Genomic DNA, 23120 nt, shown 5'->3' with positions numbered 1-23120 from the left:
AAACAGGCACCGACTAACTAGATTAATTCTCCACAAACTAAACCAACTGTAGTAATATTTAGACACAATAAAATGATACCAATTAAAACAATTTTATTTTTTGTGTCATATTGATGAATGGTGCACTAAAATTAACCAGAGACCTTAAACTCCGAATGGTTGGCAAAAGGCATCCACATCTCAATATTATTACCAACAAGAAGAGCAGTTCAGTGAGATGGCTGTGCAATAGTATGAATATTTAATTAATAATTAGTCATGTAATTTCTCCTCAGGAATTATTATCCCTCAAACTGGTTTGTGAATTTAATTATTAGCAGCCTTTTTGTTTCCATGTCCCCTCATTACTGTCAGGATTGATGTAACATAAACTTCATTAAAAATTAAAGCAAGAGTCTTAATTACAAGGCTACCCTGACTGAAGTTAGAATTAGCCAAGTCAGTGATGTGCAAATGAGTGCATTATTTAAGAAACATGCTGGAAGTAGTTATGCTAATGTACACGGTTCGCGGTAGCAGACCTTTTCACTTGCAGCTGCATATTCATTAAATGCACTATGCAAATTTAATGTAGCCGTCTTAGTAATGCGTTGTTAATTTATTCAGATTTATTGAGTACGACTTGTAAAAAAAAAGTACAAATTTAATTACTCTATCTAGTAGGGATGATATTAGGAGCTAGCAGAGGTTTAAAATGTGTTGATCTGGATTACTGCAGTTTGATGGAAGACGTGGTATCAAAGGACACAATTTTGATAACTGGGCTTGAAAGAATATTTGATTTACTTATGGAATGATCTAAGAAATCACTAAAATTGCACATGTTCCTTCCCAATAGGAAAGTAAAAAAGTCTCGGTTGTATTAACTTAAGAGCTAAAGCAGTGCTGAGTCCACAGCCTAATGGTCGTAATGACTCTACAGAGACCAGTAAAGGTTATGGATTGGGATCCGGGTGAAGCAAACTGTCTTTGTGGGAAGTTCATTGGTGGTTGCCGGTGCCTCCGCAGCACGCGGCCGCCTGGCGGGTGGAACGCCTGGAACGCTAGGCGCGCTCGCCCTCTCCAGCTGAACGCCCCGGTGCCCGGCCCGTGCCGCCTTTTGGGCTCCATTCGAGGGAGGCCAAGCAGAGCACACGGTGGAGAAACTGAGCTCTTTGAAAAGGGGAAGGAAGCTCTCCCCGCCCCCCCCCCCCCCCCCCGCCAGCGGCCTCCCCCCCCCAGCAGACACGCTGGCGCGGACACTCCCCGAGCAGGCGCACCAGGGCTGATCTTTACACAGCCGCGCTTATGGAGTTCTCCGAAAACTCCCGCAGTGTAGGTCTTCTCGTCCCATTTTACAGATGAGGAAACTCAGGCTGTTAGAAGAGTAAATGATGCAGGTGGCAGCGCTGGGATTCGACTCCAGACTGGTGTTCCTCCTGGAACCTGAGCCACCGCTGTCTTCCTTCCCCCTTCTCCCTCTGCCGCCTCTCCCCTCTCTGCCCTCTTGCCTCTTTTTCTCTACTCCCTCTGGCTTCTCTTCTTTCCTTTTCCTCCCTCCTTTTCCTCCTCTTCACTTGTCCCTTAGTATCTTCTTTCACTCCCTGATTCACGCATAATCAAGAATGGGACATATATATATATATCGTTTGTATATATAATTAAAACACTGAAAATGGCTGACCTTTTTCTGTTAAAACAAGTGCTACAAACAGGTTAAATTGGAATAAAACTGTTTAAAGTTCAACAAAGCAACCTTGACAACCCCATTAAGAATGTGCTGGGGGAACAAAACCTAGCATCCTCTCTTCTACTAGCAGCTTGGTTGGCTCAGAACTCCCCACCTATCTTTTAAATTGTTTAAGAGTTTCTTGGCCTTTATAATCACACAAATGAGTCCAGTATATTTTTAATACCATTCATATTTTATCTTGGTTTTGGGGGTTACTGCTTTCAATTGGTAAATCTTTTGCAGAAAAATCAATACACACTTTACTGAGCTCCAGCAATGAACAGGACAAATTACTACTAACCATGGTGACTTCCTGGTTCTCGGCACCCATCTTTGGAGGCGTTCCCAGCCCTCTGATAGATTCAGTCTGACCTGTACATATTGATCTGATGGAGGGAGAAGCTAAGCACCTCACCTGAAGGTAAGTGTACGAATTGATCACAGGCTGAAACTTGGTGCCGACATAAAGATCTTCCTGAAGAATTAATAAGGATGAAAAAAGTAAGTTAGGTGGCAAAGCAGATGCTCTGGGTCTCCTGTGTGAATCTTTTCATCTTATGTTCCACATCCAAAGGCAAATCAGTCAGATCCGAGCCACCCCCTTCTGGCTGCTGTCCGTTGCTCCATTTAATGCATGCCATTCTGCCTTGGATCACGCTTAACCGTGTGAGTGTGCGTGTGCGCGTGTGTGTACCCCCGGACTGCAAACTTCTGGAAATCGGGATCGACCTTGGTCATCTTTGGTTAGTGGCTGTCATGTACTGGTAAATCCTTCAAAATAAGCTCCCTAAAAAAATCAATAAGCCTTGGTTTGTACCATTTGCTGATTTCCTTGGTAAATGCTTCCACCATGTTGATTTCAGGCCCCCAACATGATGTCACTAAATGCAGAGTCGGAAAACGAGAAGCAGGTACACACCATTATACAGCATGTTCACCTATCACACAGATAATGATAGATGTAAATAACCTCAAGAGTGTAGGTAGTAGTAAAATCTCTTTACATAAATAGGGAGTGGTGAGTTTTGCATATTTATTACCTTTGCGTTTAATATAATTTACGTAAGTATATGTTTGTATAATTTTTAATAATGTCTGAGTCTAACACTCAGCTCACAGAATTCCCCAAAATTCAGCAATCTTCTCCAGGTCACCACCGGTAATGAGAAGAAAAAGGTTTGCTCTTAAAAACTCCACTACAACCAGGGCATCTGGGTGGCTCAGTCTATTAAGTGTCCCATTCTTGATTTTGGCTCAGGGCGTAATCTCAGGGTCATCAGCGGGGGGGGGGGGGGGGGGGGAGGGAATGTCTGCTTGGGATTCTCCTTCTCTCCCTCCCCCCACCCACTTACATGCACGCTTTCTCTCTCTCTCTCTCTCTTTCTCTCTCTCAAATAAACAAATCTTTTTTTTTTTTTTAAAAAGCCCACCACAAACAATAATATAAAAATTGACTGGTTATGTTTCTATTAAAGTAGTGCTTTATTATTTCTATCAGGGGAAGGCAACCAAACTCAAAAATAAGAATTTGAATTGGCTCAAGCAAGAGAACATCTATAATTTCATAGGCTCTACTGGGATTTTTGTTGCAAAAGGATGGCATCTTGGAGTAGATATAAAAGTTTTTTTAATGATGGCAGAGGTGTGGGTACATCTATTGCATGGATATTTGGCACAAGAGAGAGAAGGGAATCGATGCATTATTCAATATTCAGCCAAAATATCTGTGGTTCTGGTAGATGCAATGCTAAGTGCCTGCGATACAAAGATAAATGTGAGTGGAAGTCTTCTGGTCTGGGGATTGAGGGTAGACTCCCTGCAGAAGGGACAGTTAAGAAGTCTAGGCAAAAGGAGGGGCAGGGGTGGGGATAGAGTGTGGTCCAAAGTCAGATAAGAACTTGGTCTGTTCACTGAACAGCAAAGAAGCCTAGTGGTTGTCATGCAGTTGGCAAGTGGGAGAGGGATGTGAAGTGGACCTGGTGGGTGTTGCTAGGAACCAAGTGACCCAGTCCCTTGTGGGCTGTGTTGAGGGTTTGAGATGGAATTGGAAAGAATTTTCTGAGCACTCTCAGATTACCTCTGGTTATACTCACCACTCACACTGTGTGACCCTTGCTTGTTTGTCTGTGTTACTTGTTAGGTAGTAAACTCCTGAAGGGCAGGACCAGGTATCCAGAAGGCTAGCACAGGGTCTGATCCATTGCAGGGACTGAAAAAAAATTTTTTTGGAAGTGAATGAATGGATAAGTCCCCGCCGTCCCCCCACTTATAGGTTTACGTCCAGGGTTTAGGCTTGAGCTGACTTAGAGGTAGTACTTCTGACTGAGCCAGACCAGAGAGCTGCTAGAGAAGCTCAGACCCAAGACTTCCCAACTCTTGAGGTTAAGGGGACAGTCCAGCCATAAGTGGACACTCCTTCCTGGCTCTCTGCTTTCCATTACCTGTGGGAGCTCTTTAAAGTCAATGGACTTGACCCGAGTCCTCATAGGAACTGTGGTCACTCTGACAGGCTCAGATGGGACCTGGTGCTGCAGAGATGAGCTCTGTGTTCCAGGGAGAAGTGGGGGCCCATGCAGCTTGGAGGTCAGGTGAACTCTTCATTGCTTTACCTGCCCCTGAAGGGGTGTGGGGTATGATTTTAGGAGTACCTAAAGCCTCCTGAGACCTTCCCTACCAATTGGTTCTTGTACCTACTGCCAAAGGCTGAAATTTCCCCCTGAATCCTCTGGAATGTAAGTTTCTGGAGTACTAGAAATAACAATACAAGAAAACTTCATATTTATTGATCCATGCCTCCATGACAGGCACTGTGATAGGTACTTTATATGCTTTATCTCATCTACTCCTTGGAACAACGCCATGAGGTAGACACCATTATTATTTCCATTTTATGGAGAGGAACACTGAGATATCAAAAGGTTAAATAACTTATTCGAGAATGTATGGTTGGTAAGTAAGAGAGCAGGGACCAAATCGAGTGTTTTTTATATAAAGCCCATATATTCAAAGCCAGGTCTCTCTGACATTGTGCTGCCATTTAATTTGGGGGCTGAAGGAGGTAGCAAAAGATCATTTCTATCCAGCATTCCTAAATTTCCCTGAGGAACAGAATCATACAGGGGTACTTGTTAATCATGGTGCTTTCTAGGCCAGTTCCATGAGGTTTAGAAATGCTTGAGTACAAGCTGGGGTTCTGGAGTTTTGTGTTTGTGATCGTTTTCAAGGAAGTGTGGGAAACACTAGCAGGAATGACCTATATGTACTTTCCTCAGGACTGAAGCATATAACGATGTTGGCCCACACACCTGTTCTCTCTACAATGGAAGAACTGGATTAATCCACCCAGAACATTAATTCGAAAATCCATTCAGGAAATCGGTTTGTCAAAGTCACATGTGCAGTCAGAGAGAAGATGGGAGGGTGAAGACCATCGGAGAGAAAATACTGAAGAGCTCTGCAGGGGTAGCATCTGGGGACGAAACAGCTGAGGTGTTGATCTCAGGCCAATTCTTCCACTTCGCTGAGACTTGGTTTTCTAATCCGCAAATGGAGAGAATAATATCACCGTGATAGAAGTGTCACAATTCAGCGGGGACTAGCCTGGCCCAGCACAATGGTGAGTGTTCACACTGCCCCGGGTCATGCCTTAGCCATGCCATTTATTCTCTGTGTGCCTTTGGATAAGCTATGTAACTTCTCTGTGCCTCAGTTTTCTCTGCGTAAACAGGGAGTAAAAATAGGACCCTCCTCCTAGGGTTGTTGTAAAGGCGTATTGTAGGGGCACAGTGCTGGGGGAGTAGTGAGTATTCTGATCATAATGGCTAGATTACTCAGGAGGCTTGGCGCATGGGTGAATATTCTCTGTGTGCCTTTGGATAAGCTATGTAACTTCTCTGTGCCTCAGTTTTCTCTGCGTAAACAGGGAGTAAAAATAGGACCCTCCTCCTAGGGTTGTTGTAAAGGCGTATTGTAGGGGCACAGTGCTGGGGGAGTAGTGAGTGTTCTGATCATAATGGCTAGATTACTCAGGAGGCTTGGCGCATGGGAGGTGCCACGCGTGTGATGTTCCCTTCAGATGATGACATTGGACCTAAAAGCCAGGGTCGGCACGTCATCCGTCTACCCACTGACTGTAGTCAGAAGTGAAAAGTGCACATCGGCTTTTCAGTAATGATTTTAAAAAACAAAGCAGAGGCCACCCAGAGGTAGTTGTTTCAACCCTTGACTCATTCTGCTCTTGAGGCTGAAGTGGAGAGGAAGCTGGTCAAAGAGCACGCCTGCTTGTTGTCACTGTTGAACAAGTCATTTCTCCTCTCTGAACTTAGCTCCCTTGTTTATAAAAGGTTTATTCTAGCTTTGAAATCCTATGAGTCAATGAAAAATACTCCTTGAACCTCACCTTCAAATGTCGGTCGCTTTACTGGAATTCAGGGACTGGGGAGAAATCACCAGAGAGGTTGGGTCGTTATGACTTTATTCTCACAAGTAACCTTTTTGTTTAAGACCCTCACTCATACAGATTTTCCAAGGTGCATGGCTTTGCTTAGCTGGTCCCCCTGAAATGATGGTCTTAATCATAAATTCTAATTGGAACAGGATCCACCTCAATTTATTCCTAATGCCTCAGAAAAGCAGAACTGTTTCTAGGAATAAATTGAGGTGGATTCTGTTCCAATTAACAGTTTGACTCAGTTAAAGGGTTGTTAACCCACTGTTGTCCTCTGATAACCATCCAATGCATGGGCCTCACCAGAACTAGCAAGGAGATGAAAGCCGCTTAAATGTGCTCAGCGCTTTATGTGGTGTGGACTTGGTTCTCTCCTTTCCACCCCACTCCTCCCACCTCGGTGACTTAAAGGACGCTCTCAATGAGTTCGCTTTGAGCTGTGGTTGGACTGGGCTACTTTCTCTAAACCATAATTATGCTGTTCTCATCTCAGACAGATTTTGTATCAGTCAGGGTTCTCCAGTCAAATGGAGCCAAGAGGATGCATATATATAGAGAGATTTATTTTAAGGGATTGGTTCTTGCAGTTGTAGGGGCTGGCAAGTCTGAGAAATACTGTGTAGGCCAGATTACAGTCTCATCTGTAGAATTCCTTCTTCTCCAGGAAATTTCAAATTTGCTCTTAAGGTCTTCACTTGATTGGATGAGGCCCACCCACATTATGGAGGGTAATTTCTTTTACTTAAAGCCAGTTGATCATAAATGTTACTGACAACTACAAAATACCTTCACGGCACCATCTAGACTAGCGTTTGACCAATGGGGCCCTATCGCCTAGCCAAACCTGACACACAAAATTGATGATCGTAACGTCCATGGATTATATTTCCAAATCCAGGAGGGGTTTGCCTAAACTGGAGACTGGGTATAAAGAAAGGCAGCAGGCATGGGGCACTGTTGCTCTGAGGTCATCCAGTGCCACACAGAGGGCTCAGTATTGGTGTTAGATGCCGCTTCTCACATCACACCCTTTACCTTATGTCTTCAGGTATGTTTTTTTCCAAGGCAGGAGTCATGATGTTGTGTTGGGCAAAGGCAGGGCTGCTTCTCTTTGATGGCTCGTTGATGTCAGGTTCATAGCAGTTCCTAAGCCCGGCCAAAGAAGGGAGAGTAGACACTAACTGCAGATTTCTGTAAACAATAGGTAAATATGCATGATTGAACATGCAGCCAGGCAGGCACACTTGGGAGATTTTGGCCAAAATAGAGCCTCAGAATTCCCATTTCCATTGGGCAAACAGGAAAATGAGATGATGCAAAATTGATGTGTGTGGAAAGCAGAGTGATTGGGCATTTACATCTATTTAATTAAGGAACACGTTGTAACCTCTATTTACTTCTGTTTAATTAAGGGATTGCTCATTTCGGAGGCGATATCATGCTGGGCCTTCTACTACTTTTGTGATTCAAAGCTCAACTAGGATGGATGGGAAATAGTTTGGTGATCTTAGCTCGGTCCCTAATGGCAAGAACTTCATGTTACAAAGCCAATAAACCACACTGCCAGACTTGCAAAAAGAGAGTCAAGGGGCTTATCAAGAAAATGATCTCTTCAAGGCACAGGAGGTCATTTGTGAAAATGTATGTTATTCTAGAATAATTCTGATTGAAAGTTAGAACCACAATGGATTCCTTGTGGAATAACCAACCGTATTTGAGTAGGAAAAGAAAAAGCCAAGGAAACTTACTAGAGCTGTATAGGCTCCTAACTTACATGAAATTTATTTAGCATGTTGACCAAACAATTGGCCCTGCCTGGGCAGAGGCAGAAAAGGTAAGATGCCTCCACTCCCAAGGCTTCTGACCTCTGGCTCCGCTATCCTGGGTCACATCCCAGCTGTGCTTAGACTCCTGAGTCTCTCTCCTGTAGCTCCTGTACACTTCTGCCATGCCCCTCCCACGCTCGCCAGTTTTTACTACAAGATGTGTGAAAGGAGGGAAGGGAGGGAAGGAGGGGAGGATGGAAAGTCCAAAGTGAGGAGATATGTTCTTCTATATAAATGATAGTTGTCAGCTTACTGAAGTGTCGATTACACATTTCTCCTTGGAGGAGGCATTTCAGAACTAAGGTGACTCATTATTTCATCTGACATTTTATTATCCTTTCTGACATTGCCCTAAGAAATACCCTTTGGGTAACTCTATTCTTAAGTCCTGTGAGTCATGGTGAAGCAGCAAAGGAGATTGGAAGGAAAGCTATTCCATAAAGAAGGAGGGCAAGAGATTGAAAATAATTCTAGAGTGTAGAGTGGGGAGAGGAAAGTTTGGGATGTCTGTCCAACTTGCCAGGCCCTGATTATCTAGCTACATACACTATCCCTGTTGACCATCACCATTTAACATCTACCAAGGTATTAGCTGGCTAATGAGAGAGTATTCAGCTTCCTCAGTGTCATCCTTCCGTCACCAGGCAGCAAAGGTGATTGGTAAATGTGGTTTCCTGGAAACAATACTCTTTACCTTGTTTAAGTCAAAGCAGAGGATGGGATGACCTTAGGAGATGAAATGCCTTGATTGCTCCTTCTCTTTTGCACATGATTGTAACTTCTCTGCAGCAGGGGCCGCACATTATACCCACGTGATAACCTCCCAGCGCCTCGCCAGTGATCTGCACGTGGGGAATGCTAAATCAATACAAAAAGGATGGGGGAAGGCTTTGCTCCTGTAAAATTGGTTTGTTTTTTCTTAAGCTCACCATACATTCTTCTTTCACTTCCTGGAATTCCCGCCTACTCCCTCTTCTGCATGTACCCAAGCCCCAGCCACTCACCAAGGCCCAGAACAAGTCCCTCCAGTTCCACAATGTCTTTCTGTCTTACCTGGCTGTAGTAAGCAATACTGCCTCCAAAGACCTGATTTCCCGGTTGGTAAGGAGCATGATAGTTTGATTAACGTATATTGTGAAGTTACTGCCACAATAGGTTGGGCTAACATCCATCCTGTCATATAGATACAATAAAAAGAAAAGAAAGAGGAAAAGAAAAAAGTGAAAAAAAAAACACCCTCCTTCTTGTGATGAGAGCTCAAGATTTACTCTCTTAACAACTTTCCTGTACATCATACAGCAGCGTTAGCTCTAGTCATCTCATCCTGTTGGACATGACATCCCAACAAATGGAAGTTTGTACCTTTTAACTGCCTTCCTCCAATTCTGCCTCCTACCACCTTCCACCTCTGGTAACCACAAATCTGAGTTAAACAATAAGATCACAACTCCAAAAAGTCTGAGAATGATTGGTCTAATTTGGATTATTTGAAAAGAACTGATTATTTTGCTTCCAAGCCCATATGAATGGCTTTGGATGGCTTATAGTCTGTGAAGTGGGGTAAGAAAGGACTATTTCTCCAAACAAGCTGGATATTATCATACCACCTTATCATTACTCAAGCCCACCCCTCAGCCTGGTGTATCCTTCCAGTTCCCTTCTTTCTTCCCTAATGAAATTCTGCTCACCTTTAAAGCTCAGCTCAAGGGTGACCACGTACGAGAAGACTTCCTTGGTCTCCTCCCCTCTTCCACTCTCCTACTCTTCTTTATCCCCACAGAATTTGGTTCAAAGTGCTGGGAAAGCATCTTTCATAGCATTTTCCAGTTAGTTGCTGTTCCGTGCTAGATCAGCCATGAACTGCTTCAAGGCAAGGATAAGATCTGCATCCTTCGTTCTTGGTGCACACCTGACATGGAGCAAGTTGCCCATAAATAGTTGTTGAATTAAATGAATGTCCATTCCCAGGTCTGATCCACTCCCTGTACCCAAAGGAGTAGAGCCATTTGGGTGAGGGGAGGGGTAGCCCTGATGGCAGCCTCCTCTGGGTAATTATCCCCTTCCAGTGAATAATGGGGCTTCAGCTCTGTGTCTGATTCTTTGATGAAGATGAAACTATTTAATCAGGTTTGGTTGCTCATCTCATCATCTTCCCGTATCACACCCTTCCTGACGAGTTCATTAGCTGGAAGAAAAATTGATGACCTCGTTAGTTCTGCACATTGGTTCACTTAGGACAAATTGGAGCTTTAGAATGTTGCTCAACTCTGACCCATGGTGGGACAAAAATCTCACTCTCAGGACTGTTTGGATACGCTGTGTCCTTGGTGCCTTTGTGTGACAGGTTGCCCAGGAAATTTCCATTTGAAATAGTGTCTTTTCCAATATAAATATCCCTCTCTTAGTTTCTTCTCATCCTGCTCAGTGAGGAATACACCACTCTCCCACAGAGCATGCCTTTTCTCTATCTCCCACCTCCAATTTTTTTCTCTCTCCCACCCATTGAAATCTTACCACCTTCCAAAGGCTTGGTTTACTTCCTGGTCATGTCCCCATGCAGGAATCCTTCATTGCATCCTCAGAGTGATGACTTAGGTGAATTTAGAAGCAGAACCTGTTGGGATCTCAACTGAAGGACCATAGGCAAGGCCTGGAGAAAGGCACACACTAGCAAGGACTCTTAGCCAAGGATCCAAAATACTGAGTGCAGACATGGAAGGTGTGGCCAGTTCTGTTGTTGTCCAGGGGACCTGTTTTGGCAAGTAGAGCATAGCAGCCAGTGTAGCCCGATGCTGAGTGATCCTGAGGGACAGGGGCAGAGGTTGAAGGGTTATGGGCCTGAGTGATGCTCTACTCCCTCTTCCTCAAGTGATCATCTTCACCCTATTTTCCTGACAAACTCATTCAGTTTTCTAAAGTAAGCTTTTTTCTAGAAAGCCTTTCCGGTCATCCTCCCTGATGCTGTTAGTCTCCCCCATCTCGGTGCTAGCTCTCCATCTTGAACATATTTTAAAAAGCTGCATTTGTCATATAATGTTGTGATGGTTCATTAAAGGGTAGGTTTCTTTTGCTTTTCAGAGAGCTCTTGAAAGTATAGATTTGGTTTTTTCTCCCTTGCTTCTTCATGCCAAGCATGGGTCTACCATCCAATAGCCATTAAATAATTCCTGTTAAATAAAATAAGTGAATGTGTTGTGGGACACCATCTTGCAGCTGGGAGGTATGTCCCTGGAAGAGGGGGTGAGCATGGGCCCAATGGAGCCTCAACGTTCTTGCCAAAGTTCAATGCACAATTTTGGTAATACTGTCAGAGTGGAGTGTAATGCAGGGAAACGGAGGCAGAAGGCCAGTCTGATGACTTGGACCAGCACTCTATCTTCTAAAACTGTTGACTTGGGTTAAATGTTTTTGACAGATGATAACGTTGTTGACCCTGGTTTCAGCTGATTCTTTACGCCAGGGTACTGTTTATACTGGATTAGCTCTACAATAGCTTATTCTCTTACATGTTTTCCATTTTTAAAAACAGCTACAGCTTTATATGCTGCAGTACACAGACACATAGGTCATTTTTGGGCTAAACCCAGACACCTGGGACATTATAGGCTAGCCTGGGGCCAGTGCCCAAGGGCCATGCTTGTCTGGGAGAGGATGTCAGACAGATTATTTGTTCACAAGGAACAGAACCCCACTCATGCTAATGGAAATAAAACAGACAGTGCCAGGAGCTCTCCCAGACAGACAGGGGGGCAGCTCTGGGGACACACCTGTTAAAGTGACAAATTTCCATTCTGGACTTGGCTGTTTACAGGCCACCCCTTCATGTCCCTCCTTCAATGTCTAAGTTCTGAATTCCTGGATAGATGCTGTGTCTGGACATTGGCTCATCTTGGTTCGAGAATCTATCCTGGACCCAGGAATAGAGTCTCAAAGTAGAAGAGCTTCCCTTTTCAGGAATTCTCTTCAATAAAGATTAACCTGCAAGAGAAACTGGAAACTTCTCTGCTCTCAAGGGAAGCTCATTTAGAAGCCATACCTAGAAGTGAGTTAGAAGAAAGGAGTTGGGCCAAGAGTGAGTAGACTAACACTACCTAGAAGAATAAATCTAGAGGATGACCACAGGTTGTGCAACAGGAAATGGAAGTGGCTTCCCGTTGTGAAGTGCTCTTCTGTTCACAGAACACATTCCTGTATGTTGGTTTCCCAGTGAGTTCCCAAGGGTCAGAGGTGAGTCTAGTTCAAATCTGTATTCCTTCATATCCTTCTCACCTGGACACCCATGCTGATACAAAGAGGGTACCTGGCAAATGTCCGGCAGATGAAAACACTCGGTCCTTATGGTAAACTGTGAGGCAACGCATAGCATAAAGTTGTCCTTCGATGGTGAAGGAAAACAGAGGCTCAGAATAGATAGTGGATATGCCCAGGATCATACATATTATAGATGATGAAAACAGAACTCAAATCCAGAACTTTTGTTTCCTCACAAAAATGGTCTTTCCCCAGTACCAAAAGGAAACATGAGCTAGCATTAAAGATCAGGGAGTGTGAGGGGCGCCTAGTTGGCTCAGTTCTGGATACGCCGTGTGTGGAGCCTGCTTGAGATTCTCTCTCCCTCTCCTTCTGCCCCCCCCCTCCACTACTGCTTTCTCTCTCTCTCTCTCTCTCTCTACACACACACACACACACACACACACACACACACACACCAAACCAAACCAAACCAAAACAAAACAAACATTCAAATTCCCATCTGGGGCACTTGGGTGGCACAGTTTGTTGGGCCTCTGACTCTTGGTTTCAGCTCAGGTCATGGCTTCGGGGAGCTGTGAGATCTAGCCCCACATCGGGCTCCACGATCAGTGGAAAGTCTTCTTGAGTTTCTCTCTCCCACTGTCTCTGCCCATCCCACTCGTGCGTGCTCTCTCTCTGTCTCTTGTTCTCAAATAAATAAACAAATCTTGAAAAAAAAAGATCAAGGAATGTGAGAGAGAACTGGTAGGGGGTGGGGGGATAATTTTTACGGAATTACTGTTCTGACAAGATGCCATTTAATTTAATCTCAACCCTTACGTGGTACACTTAGAACTTAATTGTAAACTATTTATAGTAAGCACTTTGTCTTTTTTTCTGGGAAAGGGTGTCCTCAAATGTCTGTAAAGTGAGGGTGGAAGTTTAGGTTCATTAAAACAAATCTTCTATCCACCTTTCACTGGGCTTGTTACAAAGACACCTCTTTAACACTTAGTGCCAGAGAGTGACATCTGCTTGCATAGCTTTCTTGGGAATTGCAAGGACTTTGTTCAGAGCCAATTAAGCCCACCTGTTCTATCTCCCCCGTAGGAGCTGGAACTGGCAAGAGGGTTAATGTGCTTTTCTAAAGCAGTGTTCGCCCAGCACTTATCAAATGCTACTCTCACCTCTTTCCTGCCTGCACCTATAAATGTTAACTAGGCAGGAAAGGTTTGACGTTGAGAGAGAGGAATCAAGATTCCCTTCTTGACAAGCTGACAAATTGGGGAAATTCATATATTATACGACTGGGAGCAATGTCTTTCTCTCTAATTTATTATACTTGTTCTTATCCATAGCTTTCTCTCTTTTTTTTTTTCCTGAAACATACCTATCTTCCAGGGCAAATGTAGGTGCCCTGATGCACCTTTCCATCTTGCTTCAGCTGCGATGTTTTTAACAAGCCACTGTCTTAGAGTAAGGGCTGTGCACTGTTGGATGTCCTGACCTTGTCCCCCTTCCACCCTTTTGGGTGATCTGGTCCGTTTTCCTGACCTGGAGAGAGTCTGATGTACGCACAGTTGCCTTTGATAGGGTCCAAACCTGCTGCTGTGTGTGCGTATGTTGTCTGCCATCGCGGGCATCCATGTTTCCCGAAAACAACATGGAGAATTTACTATAGTGGTGTCCTTCTCTGGGCTTCGCTGTGCCTTAGCCTGTCACCAGGGAGGACTTGGAACAACAAAAGCTGCTGCCTCTAAGGTGTGGTGAGTCCTTGCTCCGTGTTAGAGGTTTACATTGAAGTGACAAAACTTCTTTTTTTTTTTTTTTAAATGATTTTTTATTATATTATGTTAGTCACCATACAGTACATCCCCGGTTTCCGATGTAAGGCTCGATGATTCATTAGTTGTGTATAACACCCAGTGCACCATGCAATACGTGCCCTCCTTACTACCCATCACCGGTCTATCCCATTCCCCCACCCCCCTCCCCTCTGAAGTCCTCAGTTTGTTTCTCATAGTCCATATTCTCTCATGTTTCATTCTCCCTTCTGATTACCCCCCCTTTCTTTATCCCTTTCTTCCCCTACCGATCATCCTAGTTCTTATGTTCCATAGATGAGAGAAATCATATGATAGTTGTCTTTCTCTGCTTGACTTATTTCACTAAGCATTATCTCCTCCAGTGCCGTCCATGTTGTAGCAAATGTTGAGAACTCATTCTTTCTGATTGCTGAGTAATATTCCATTGTATATATGGACCACAACTTCTTAATCCAGTCATCTGTTGAAGGGCATCTCGGCTCCTTCCACGATTTAGCTATTGTGGACATTGCTGCTATGAACATTGGGGTGCATATGGCCCTTCTCTTCACTACGTCTGTATCTTTGGGGTAAATACCCAGTAGTGCAATGGCTGGATCATAGGGTAGCTCAATTTTTAACTTTTTAAGGGACCTCCACACTGTTTTCCAGAGTGACTGTACCAACTTGCATTCCCACCAACAATGTAGGAGGGATCCCCTTTCTCCACATCCTCTCCAACAATTGTTGTTTCTTGCCTTGTCTATTTTTGCCATTCTAACTGGCGTAAGGTGGTATCTCAGTGTGGTTTTGATTTGAATTTCCTTGATGGCTAATGATTTTGAACATTTTTTCATGTGTCTGTTAGCCATTTGTATGTCTTCATTGGAAAAGTGTCTGTTCATATCTTCTGCCCATTTTATGGTTTATTTGTTTCTCGTGTATTGAGTTTGAGAAGTTCTTTGTAGATCTTGGATACCAGTCCTTTATCTGTAGTGTCATTTGCAAATATATTCTCCCATTCCGTGGGCTGCCTCTTAGTTTTTCTGACTGTTTCCTTGGATGTGCAGAAACTTTTAATCTTGATGAAGTCCCATAAATTCATTTTATCTTTTGTTTCTCTTGCCTTTGGGGATGTGTCATGAAAAAGGTTGCTTTGGCCGATGTCGTAGAGGTTGTTGCCTATGTTCTCCTCTAGAATTTTGATGGATTCCTGTCTCACATCGAGGTCTTTCATCCATTTGGAGTTTATTTTTGTGTATGGTGTGAGATAGTGGTCAAGTTTCATTCTCTTGCATGTAGCTGTCCAATTTTCCCAGCACCATTTATTGAAGAGACTGTCTTTTTCCCACCGGATGTTTTTTCCTGCTTTATCAAATATTAGTTGCCCAAAGAGCCGAGGGTCCATTTCTGGGCTCTCTATTCTGTTCCATTGGTCTATGTGTCTGTTTTTGTGCCAGTACCATGCTGTCTTTGTGATCACAGCTTTGTAGTACAGCTCGAAATCCGGCATTGTGATGCCCCCAGCTTTGTTTTTCCTTTTCAACAGTTCCTTGGAGATTCGGGGCCTTTTCTGTTTCCATACAAATTTAAGGACTGTTTGTTCCAGTTCTTTGAAAAATGTCCTTGGTATTTTGATCGGGATAGCATTGAAAGTGTAGATTGCTCTGGGTAGCATGGACATTTTAACTATGTTAATTCTTCCGATCCATGAGCATGGAATATCTTTCCATCTTTTTATGTCTTCCTCAATGTCTTTTAAGAGTGATTTATAGTTTCTAGAATATAGGTCCTTTACGTCTCTGGTTAAGTTAATTCCAAGGTAACGTATGGTTTTTGGTGCTATTGTAAATGGGATGGATTCCCTAATTTCTCTTTCTTCGGTCTCGTTATTCGTGTATAGAAATGCAACTGATTTCTGAGCATTTATTTTGTATCCTGCCACGTTACTGAATTGCTCTATAACTTCTAATAGTTTGGGAGTGGATTCTTTTGGGTTTTCCATATAGAGTATCATGTCATCTGCAAAGAGAGACATTTTGACTTCTTCTTTGCCAATTTGAATACCTTTGATCCCTTTTTGTCGTCTGATTGCTGTTGCAAGGACTTCTAGTACTATGTTGAATAATAGTGGCGAGAGTGGGCATCCTTGTCGAGTTCCTGATCTTAAGGGAAAGGCTTCCAGCTTTTCCCCATTGAGAATAATATTTGCAGTAGGCTTTTCATAGATGGCTTTTATGAGATTGAGAAATGTACCTTCTATTCCTACACTCTGAAGGGTTTTAATCAGGAAAGGATGCTGTATTTTGTCAAATGCTTTTTCGGCATCGATTGAGAGGATCATATGGTTCCTGAGTCTTTTCTTGTTGATATGATGTATCACGCTGATTGATTTGCGAATATTGAACCACGCTTGCATCCCAGGTATGAATCCCACTTGATCGTGATGGATAATCCTTTTAATGTACTGTTGGATTCTATTAGCAAGTATCTTGTTGAGGATTTTGGCGTCCATATTCATTAGGGAAATCGGTCTGTAATTCTCCTTTTTGAGGGGATCTTTGCCTGGTTTGGGGATCAAGGTAATATTGGCCTCATAGAATGAGTTTGGTAGCTTTCCTTCTGTTTCTATTTTTTGAAATAGCTTTAGGAGAATAGGTATTATTTCTTCTTTGAATGTTTGGTAGAATTCCCCAGGAAAACCATCCGGGCCTGGAGTTTTGTTATTTGGAAGGTTGTTTATCACTGACTCAATTTCTTCATAATTAATTGGCCTGTTTAAGGAATCAATTTCTTCCGGTTTCAATCTTGGTAGTTTATAGGTTTCCAGGAAGGATTCCATCTCTTCCAGATTGCTTAGTTTATTGGCATATAGCTGTTGATAAAAATTTCTAATAATCCTTCCAATTTCAATGGTGCTCGTCGTGACCTCTCCTTTTTCATTCATAATTTTAATAATCTGGGTCCTTTCTCTTTTCTTTTGGATAAGTCTTGCCAGTGGTCTGTCAATTTTATTGATTCTCTCAAAGAACCAGCTTCTAGTCCTGTTGATCTGCTCTACTGTACTTCTGGTTTCTGCTTGATTGATTTCAGCTCTAATTTTGGTCAACTGCTTCCTCGTGCGTGGATTAGGCCTGTCCCTCTGTTGCTGTTCCAGCTTCTTGAGGTGAGAATATAAAAACTGCATTTTAGATTTTTCTATTCTTTTGAGTGAGGCTTGGATGGCTATGTATTTCCCCCTTAGGACTGCCTTTGCAGTATCCCATAGGTTTTGGACTGTTGTATTTTCATTCTCATTGGTCTCCATAAATTGTTTTATTTGATTTTTGATTTCCTGGTTTATCGAGTCATTCCTGAGCAGGATGGTTCTTAGTCTCCAAGTCTTTGAGTTTCTTCCAAATTTTTCCTTGTGGTTGAGTTCCAATTTCAGAGCGTTGTGGTCTGAGAATATGCAGGGGATAATTTCAATCTTTTGGTATCGGTTGAGACCTGTTTTGTGTCCCAGAACATGGTCTATTCTTGAGAATGTTCCATGGGCATTAGAATAGAATGAGTATTCTTTGGTTCTGGGGTGTAGTGTTCTATATATATCTATGAGGTCCAACTCGTCGAGTATGGCATTCAAAGCCTTTGATTCTTTGCTTAGTTTTTGCCAGGGTGTTCTGTCTATTTCTGATAGTGGAGTGTTGAGGTCCCCTACTATTAATGTATTTTTATTTATATGTCTCTTTATTCTGGTTAAGAGTTGGCTTGTGTATCTTGCTGCTCCCCTGTTGGGGGCATATATATTTATAATTGTCATATCCACTTGTTGAATACTTCCCTTAAGAATAATATAGTGCTCTTCTGCATCTCTAACTATAGTCTGTAGTTTAAAATCCAATTTATCTGATATGAGAATTGCTACCCCAGCTTTCTTTTGAGGTCCATTTGCGTGAAAGATGGTACTCCATCCCCTTACTCTCAGTCTGAATGCATCTTTGGGTTTGAAATGAGTCTCTTGTAGACAGCAAATGGATGGGTCATTTCTTTTTATCCAATCTGCAACCCTGTGGCGCTTTATGGGATGGTTCAAACCATTTACATTAAGACTGATTACTGAGAGATATGATTTTAATGTTGCCATGTTGCCAGTAAAGTCTTTGTTTGTATTGGCTGTGACTTTCTGTTCTGTATCACTCTTGGGGCCTTTTTACTTTTATAGAACCCCCCGTAATATCTCCTGTAGGGCTGGTTTCGTGGTTACAAAATTGGTTAGTGACTGGCGATTCTGAAATGTCTTTATTTCTCCATCAATTCTGAATGAGAGCCTTGCTGGATAAAGGATCCTTGGCTGCATGTTTTTCTCTGAAAGAGCTTTAAATATGCTCCCCCAACCCTTTCTCTCATTCCAGGTCTGTGTAGACAGGTCTGACGTAATTCTGATGCTTTTGCCTTGGTACGTGAGAAATTTCTTTGCCCTGGCCGCTTTCAATACTGTATCCTTGCATCTAATATTTGCGAATTGCACTATGACGTGACGTGGCGTAGGTTTGTCATGGTTGAGCTTGGGAGGGGTCCTCTCTGCCTCTTGGACACGAATGTTTGTTTCCCTTGCTAGATTAGGGAAGTTTTCAGCTACAATTTGTTCAAATATCTCTTCTAGACCTCTGTTTTTCTCCACCCCCTCGGGGATGCCGATGATTCTAACATTGGATCGTTTCATTGAGTCAGTAATCTCCCGTAACCTACATTCGTGGGTGTGGATTTTTTTAAGACCATCTTCTATTTTCATTTTTTCCTCTATTAACCCATCCTCCAATTCACTAACCCGTTCCTCTGCTTCTGCGACCCTGGCCGTCAGAGCCTCTAGTTTTGCCTGCATTTGGCTCATAGAATTTTTAATTTCTGTCAGATTCGCTCTCATTTCTGTCCTTAGGGATTCTATATTCTCAGTAACCTTTTCGTTAATAGTTTTTTCAATTCTACTCATCATTTTGACCATCGTTACTCTGAATTCCATTTCTGATAATTTGGTTACATCCATATCCATTATTTCTGTGGCAGAGGCCACAGAATCACTGTCTTTTCTTTGCTGGGGGGGGCTTCTCCTTCTTGTCATTCTGATGAAGAGAGGTTGCGGGGTTTCCAGAGCCCAAATTATTGACTGGGTCCCAGGCCGTGCCCCTTGTTTTATAGGGATCTTAGGGATGTGGGCTTCTTCTTTAAAGATTTTATTTATTTATTTATGTGGCAGCCAACCAGCGAGAGAGGGAATAGAAGCAGGGGAGTGGGAGAGGAAGAAGCAGGCTCCCAGCGGAGGAGCCCGATGAGGGACTCCTTTCCGGAACGCCGGGATCACGCCCTAAGCCGAAGGCAGGCGCTCAATGACGGCGCCACCCAGGCGCCCGGGTTGTGGGCTTCTTGATTTTTCAGCCTGCCTTCTGTGTTCTGGGGGAGGGGCCTGCCGCGCCGATACTCAGGCAGCCATGTTTGGGTAGAGTCTCGGCGTCCCCTGCGAGGGGGGATGGGGATGGGCACTCCCTGAGCCGGTGTTTCCAGGCTTTTGTTCTCTGGCGGCTTTCCCTGGCGGTTTGCTGTGCCTCTTCTGAGAGTCAGAGCAGCAGCGGCCAAATTTCAGCCTCTGTCACAGAACAGAGGGATTGCGGCCTGTTCTCTACTAATGTTCTGGCCACTTTAACTCTGTTACTGTTGGTGCTGCTCAACCCTGCAGCGTCCGGGATGTGCGCCCCACACCCGGCGTCCCAGCCCTCACTTCCAGGGCCGGCGCGTCTCTGTCCTTTGTGTTTCTAACGCCGCCAGCTGCCAGCCGCCCCGCGCGCGCTCCCGGATCTCCCGGTCTCAGTCTGGATCCAGTGAGCGCACCGGGATTCCGGTGTTCCCGGAGATGCCTGGTGGCGCGCGCACCCGGCTCACGGTCTCAGTCTGCTGTTTTGCGGGTGCTGATCCGTCCGCGAGCCCCGCCCGCTCTCCCGTGCAAGTGGCTACCGCTTCCCGGCGCCCGAACACGGCGGCTCCCTCCCCCTTCCGTTTATCTTCCGATATCTGTGCACAGTTTCATGGCTCCCCGCTTCGTACCTCAATACTCAGCGCTGGAGATGTTCATTTGTAGAGATCCAGATGCGTCTTCCTGCGTCTCAGGCTGGTTCCGTGGTTGTTTAGGCTGGTCTGGTACCTATCCAGCTCGACTCGGAGGACCGGCTGAAAACGGTGTCTCCTACTCCTCCGCCATCTTAACTCCCTCCTCTGAAGTGACAAAACTTCTTAAGAACCTCTCAAGAGAAAAGGGGGCGCTGGTTAATGTGAGGAGTCATGTAGACTAGAGACTGCCACAGGAACAGGGTACTTTTCCAGCTTCCCAGTAGGATTGATTTGGTTAATTACTGTTGCCTCCAATACACGTCACGGAGTCACCTGCTAGCCCATAGACGGACCACTCTTGGGTCATGTGCGTCTCTTCTCCAGTCAGTGGCTACCCCTGGGCAAGGAAGAGTCTAGTGCTCCCTCTTGGTTAAGGGAGCTGAGAACAGGACAGTCCTGGCTAGAATATGACAGTGGGCATGGAAGACACCCCTATTGTCATAATCAGAACATATAGCCCATGAGTCATGCAGCCAGTGAGGAACGGGAGGAGGTTGAAGAAGAATGTGGCTTTGTTTGCTGGTGGAAACCCAAAAGACCTAAGACTAGAGTGAGCACAGCTGGCCCATAATGTCACTCTTTTTTGCTTCCCCAAAATAGCTGTGGAATGCCCTTCTCTCTTTCACACATCCACGGTGAATATTTTCGGTTACTCCTGTCTCCTTCAAACTTGCCCTTTCTGATCATTTAAATTAGATCTTATGTGCATAACATCATAGCGCATAACTATTTTGCTTGCCCAGCTTTTCTTCTCTCATATTTTGACATCACTTCCCAGTTTTCCATTGGAGAATCACCCCCACTTTCAGTCCATGTGCTTTAGGTGAAGTTGCTGACCAATCTTGTTCTGTGGAATATGGTGATTGGTACAGGAATGGCCACATGGCCCAAGCCCGATCATTGAGAAGCCACTTGCTACCTTTGCTAACATTTTGGAATAAAGAGTCTCTCTTTTTCTGAGATTGCAGACTCTGAGGTCTGTGTAAATATGGAATCTCTAGGGCCATTTTTGTCACCATGTTGGCCCAAGAGAAGAGAGCCACCAACAGTTAGAGACAGTATCCTAACAAAACCATCTGAGCCCCTTTATTTAGCCCAGCCTAAAGATAAGTAATGAGATCTCAATGATATGCACAAATAATCTCCTCTCTCCCCCTCTCCAATTTTTGTGGTGAATGTCCATTTCAATGAGTTTCTGCCGTTTGCAACCATAGGAGCCTTGACTAATACAACAGTGTTCCAAAGAGCTGGAGATTGGAGGACAGAATGGAGAGATTTGTCCTTCATCCAGCCCCAGTGTTACCTAAGGGGGTCTTTATGATTCCACAGACCCACTGAAAATCTCAGTCCTGGAGAATGAGTGCTAAGCTCTTCTCCCCTCTCTCTACTTCCCACCAAGGTTGGGGGTTAAGTCAAAAACACTGAGGTTGGCTTTTTCAGTGGAGACTCTTAGAGTCTCCCTCTTAAAATTTATCTCTGGAATCTCTGTACTTAGGCTCTGAGAGTCCCGATCTCATTGTCTCATACTACTGGATTGTTCCCTATGCTGTAATGGGTGTGATGAGATGGCTCTGGGCTGCCCTCTTCTCAGAGTAACTGCATAGGCAGTTAGTTTCAGGTATGGGGGATCTTGTCTTCTTTTCCTTGGGGATCTCATTTCTCCTGGTCTTATGAATGGTAAGATTGAGTTAGCGGGTAGGTCAAGGGGAATAAGGCCAAACAGATGACAAGGCCGGCTTGGCAACTGGCTCATGCGTCTGTCTACCAGCTTCAGTCACCTCGTCTTCTCTCCCATCCCATTTCACTGCTCCGACTCTTCCTTGCCAGTGTCTTACCCGCACAGCTGACTTTTGAGTGCCACTCTGATGGCAGTACCCTAGGGAAAGGCTGGTTCTGGGCCCGGGCACTGATGCTCCTGAACCAAGTGTAGTTCTCCCCTCAGCTCTGTGCCCCCCACAGCACAGCTTATGCTCAGAGCCTCGAAGCACCTTTCCTGGAGAGAGCTCCTTCCGCTTCTGGCCCCACCCCTCCCCTCTAAGGCTGCAAGCCAGGCCAGGGGAGTGGGGCCAGGTGACACGTCGTCTCCCTAAAAGCCCAGTCTTTCTCCTCTATACCTAATAGCTCACGTACACAAACAACTCATGTAAAGAAACTGCCAAATCCAGCGATCAGGCTGGAATCGGCTAGAACAGCCTGCTCCATGGTACTACGAACATTAAGAACAAGAAGCTTGGGAGCTGGAAGAAAGTATTTACTTTTTAGTTAAGTACAGAGTCTACTTTGCAGATGTCAAAATGCTTACATAAGAAAGTTGCTTGTTATTCACTTGTTAGCAGAGGGGCCTTTTCTACAACAAGGTGAGTTTTATTTTTCAGCTCTGAGCTAATTTCTCTCTCCCCTAAACAATGATTCCCTGCTCTCTCGCTCTCTCCTGCTTTAGACACTATTAACATCCCACAGGAAGTGGTGTTTGTACAGTGCTCCTTGATTAACGAATCCCTGGGGAATGAACCTTCTCTATGGGATGTGGGGCTGGGCTCAGAAACACTTCATAAATCATGCAGCCTTGTTACCGCGCTGGCAAACCCCTGTGCACAGCTCCCCTTGGTACCACTGTGCTGTAGGTAAGGGGACAAAAGTTGTTCCCCGTTCCCAGGCTTTTCTTATCTGTATCCTTCCATCTCCCCCAGGTAGGGATGGTCCTCCCTCTCCATCCTCCTCCCTGCTCTCTCTCTTCAACTTCCCTTCTCCTCCCTCAGATCCTGTTGTCCGCCCCCACCCAACAACCCCCCCACACAGCTTACAAAGAACGAGAAATGAAACTCATTTACACTGAAGATTTAATTAAAGCAAACATTTGCATTTTAAGCGGAATAGTAGAAAAATGGGTTTCTCTATTCCCAGGTACTGGGTGAATTTCAGAAAGCAGGTAGAAAGATGTTGTGGGATGGAATAAG

The 23120-nt window shown here is 44.3% G+C and overlaps 1 long non-coding RNA gene across 1 annotated transcript in view; it reads left to right on the top strand.

The window, feature by feature from the left end:
• Window positions 1-1975: 1975 nt before the first annotated feature.
• The window catches only part of LOC148107038 (uncharacterized), an 85025-nt gene continuing 63880 nt past the window's right edge, over window positions 1976-23120 (top strand). The window contains exons 1-2 of the long non-coding RNA XR_015723152.1: window positions 1976-2132; window positions 4984-5327. This is a non-coding gene — a long non-coding RNA (uncharacterized LOC148107038). The remainder of the gene's footprint in view (window positions 2133-4983; window positions 5328-23120) is intronic.

This window comes from Ursus americanus, chromosome 36 (genome assembly GCF_024610735.1).
Source record: "Ursus americanus isolate L20-20 chromosome 36, mUrsAme1.1.p, whole genome shotgun sequence".
NCBI classification, from domain to species: domain Eukaryota; kingdom Metazoa; phylum Chordata; class Mammalia; order Carnivora; family Ursidae; genus Ursus; species Ursus americanus.
Note: the sequence above shows the minus strand (reverse complement) of the source record. Positions and strands in the feature narration are given on the sequence as shown.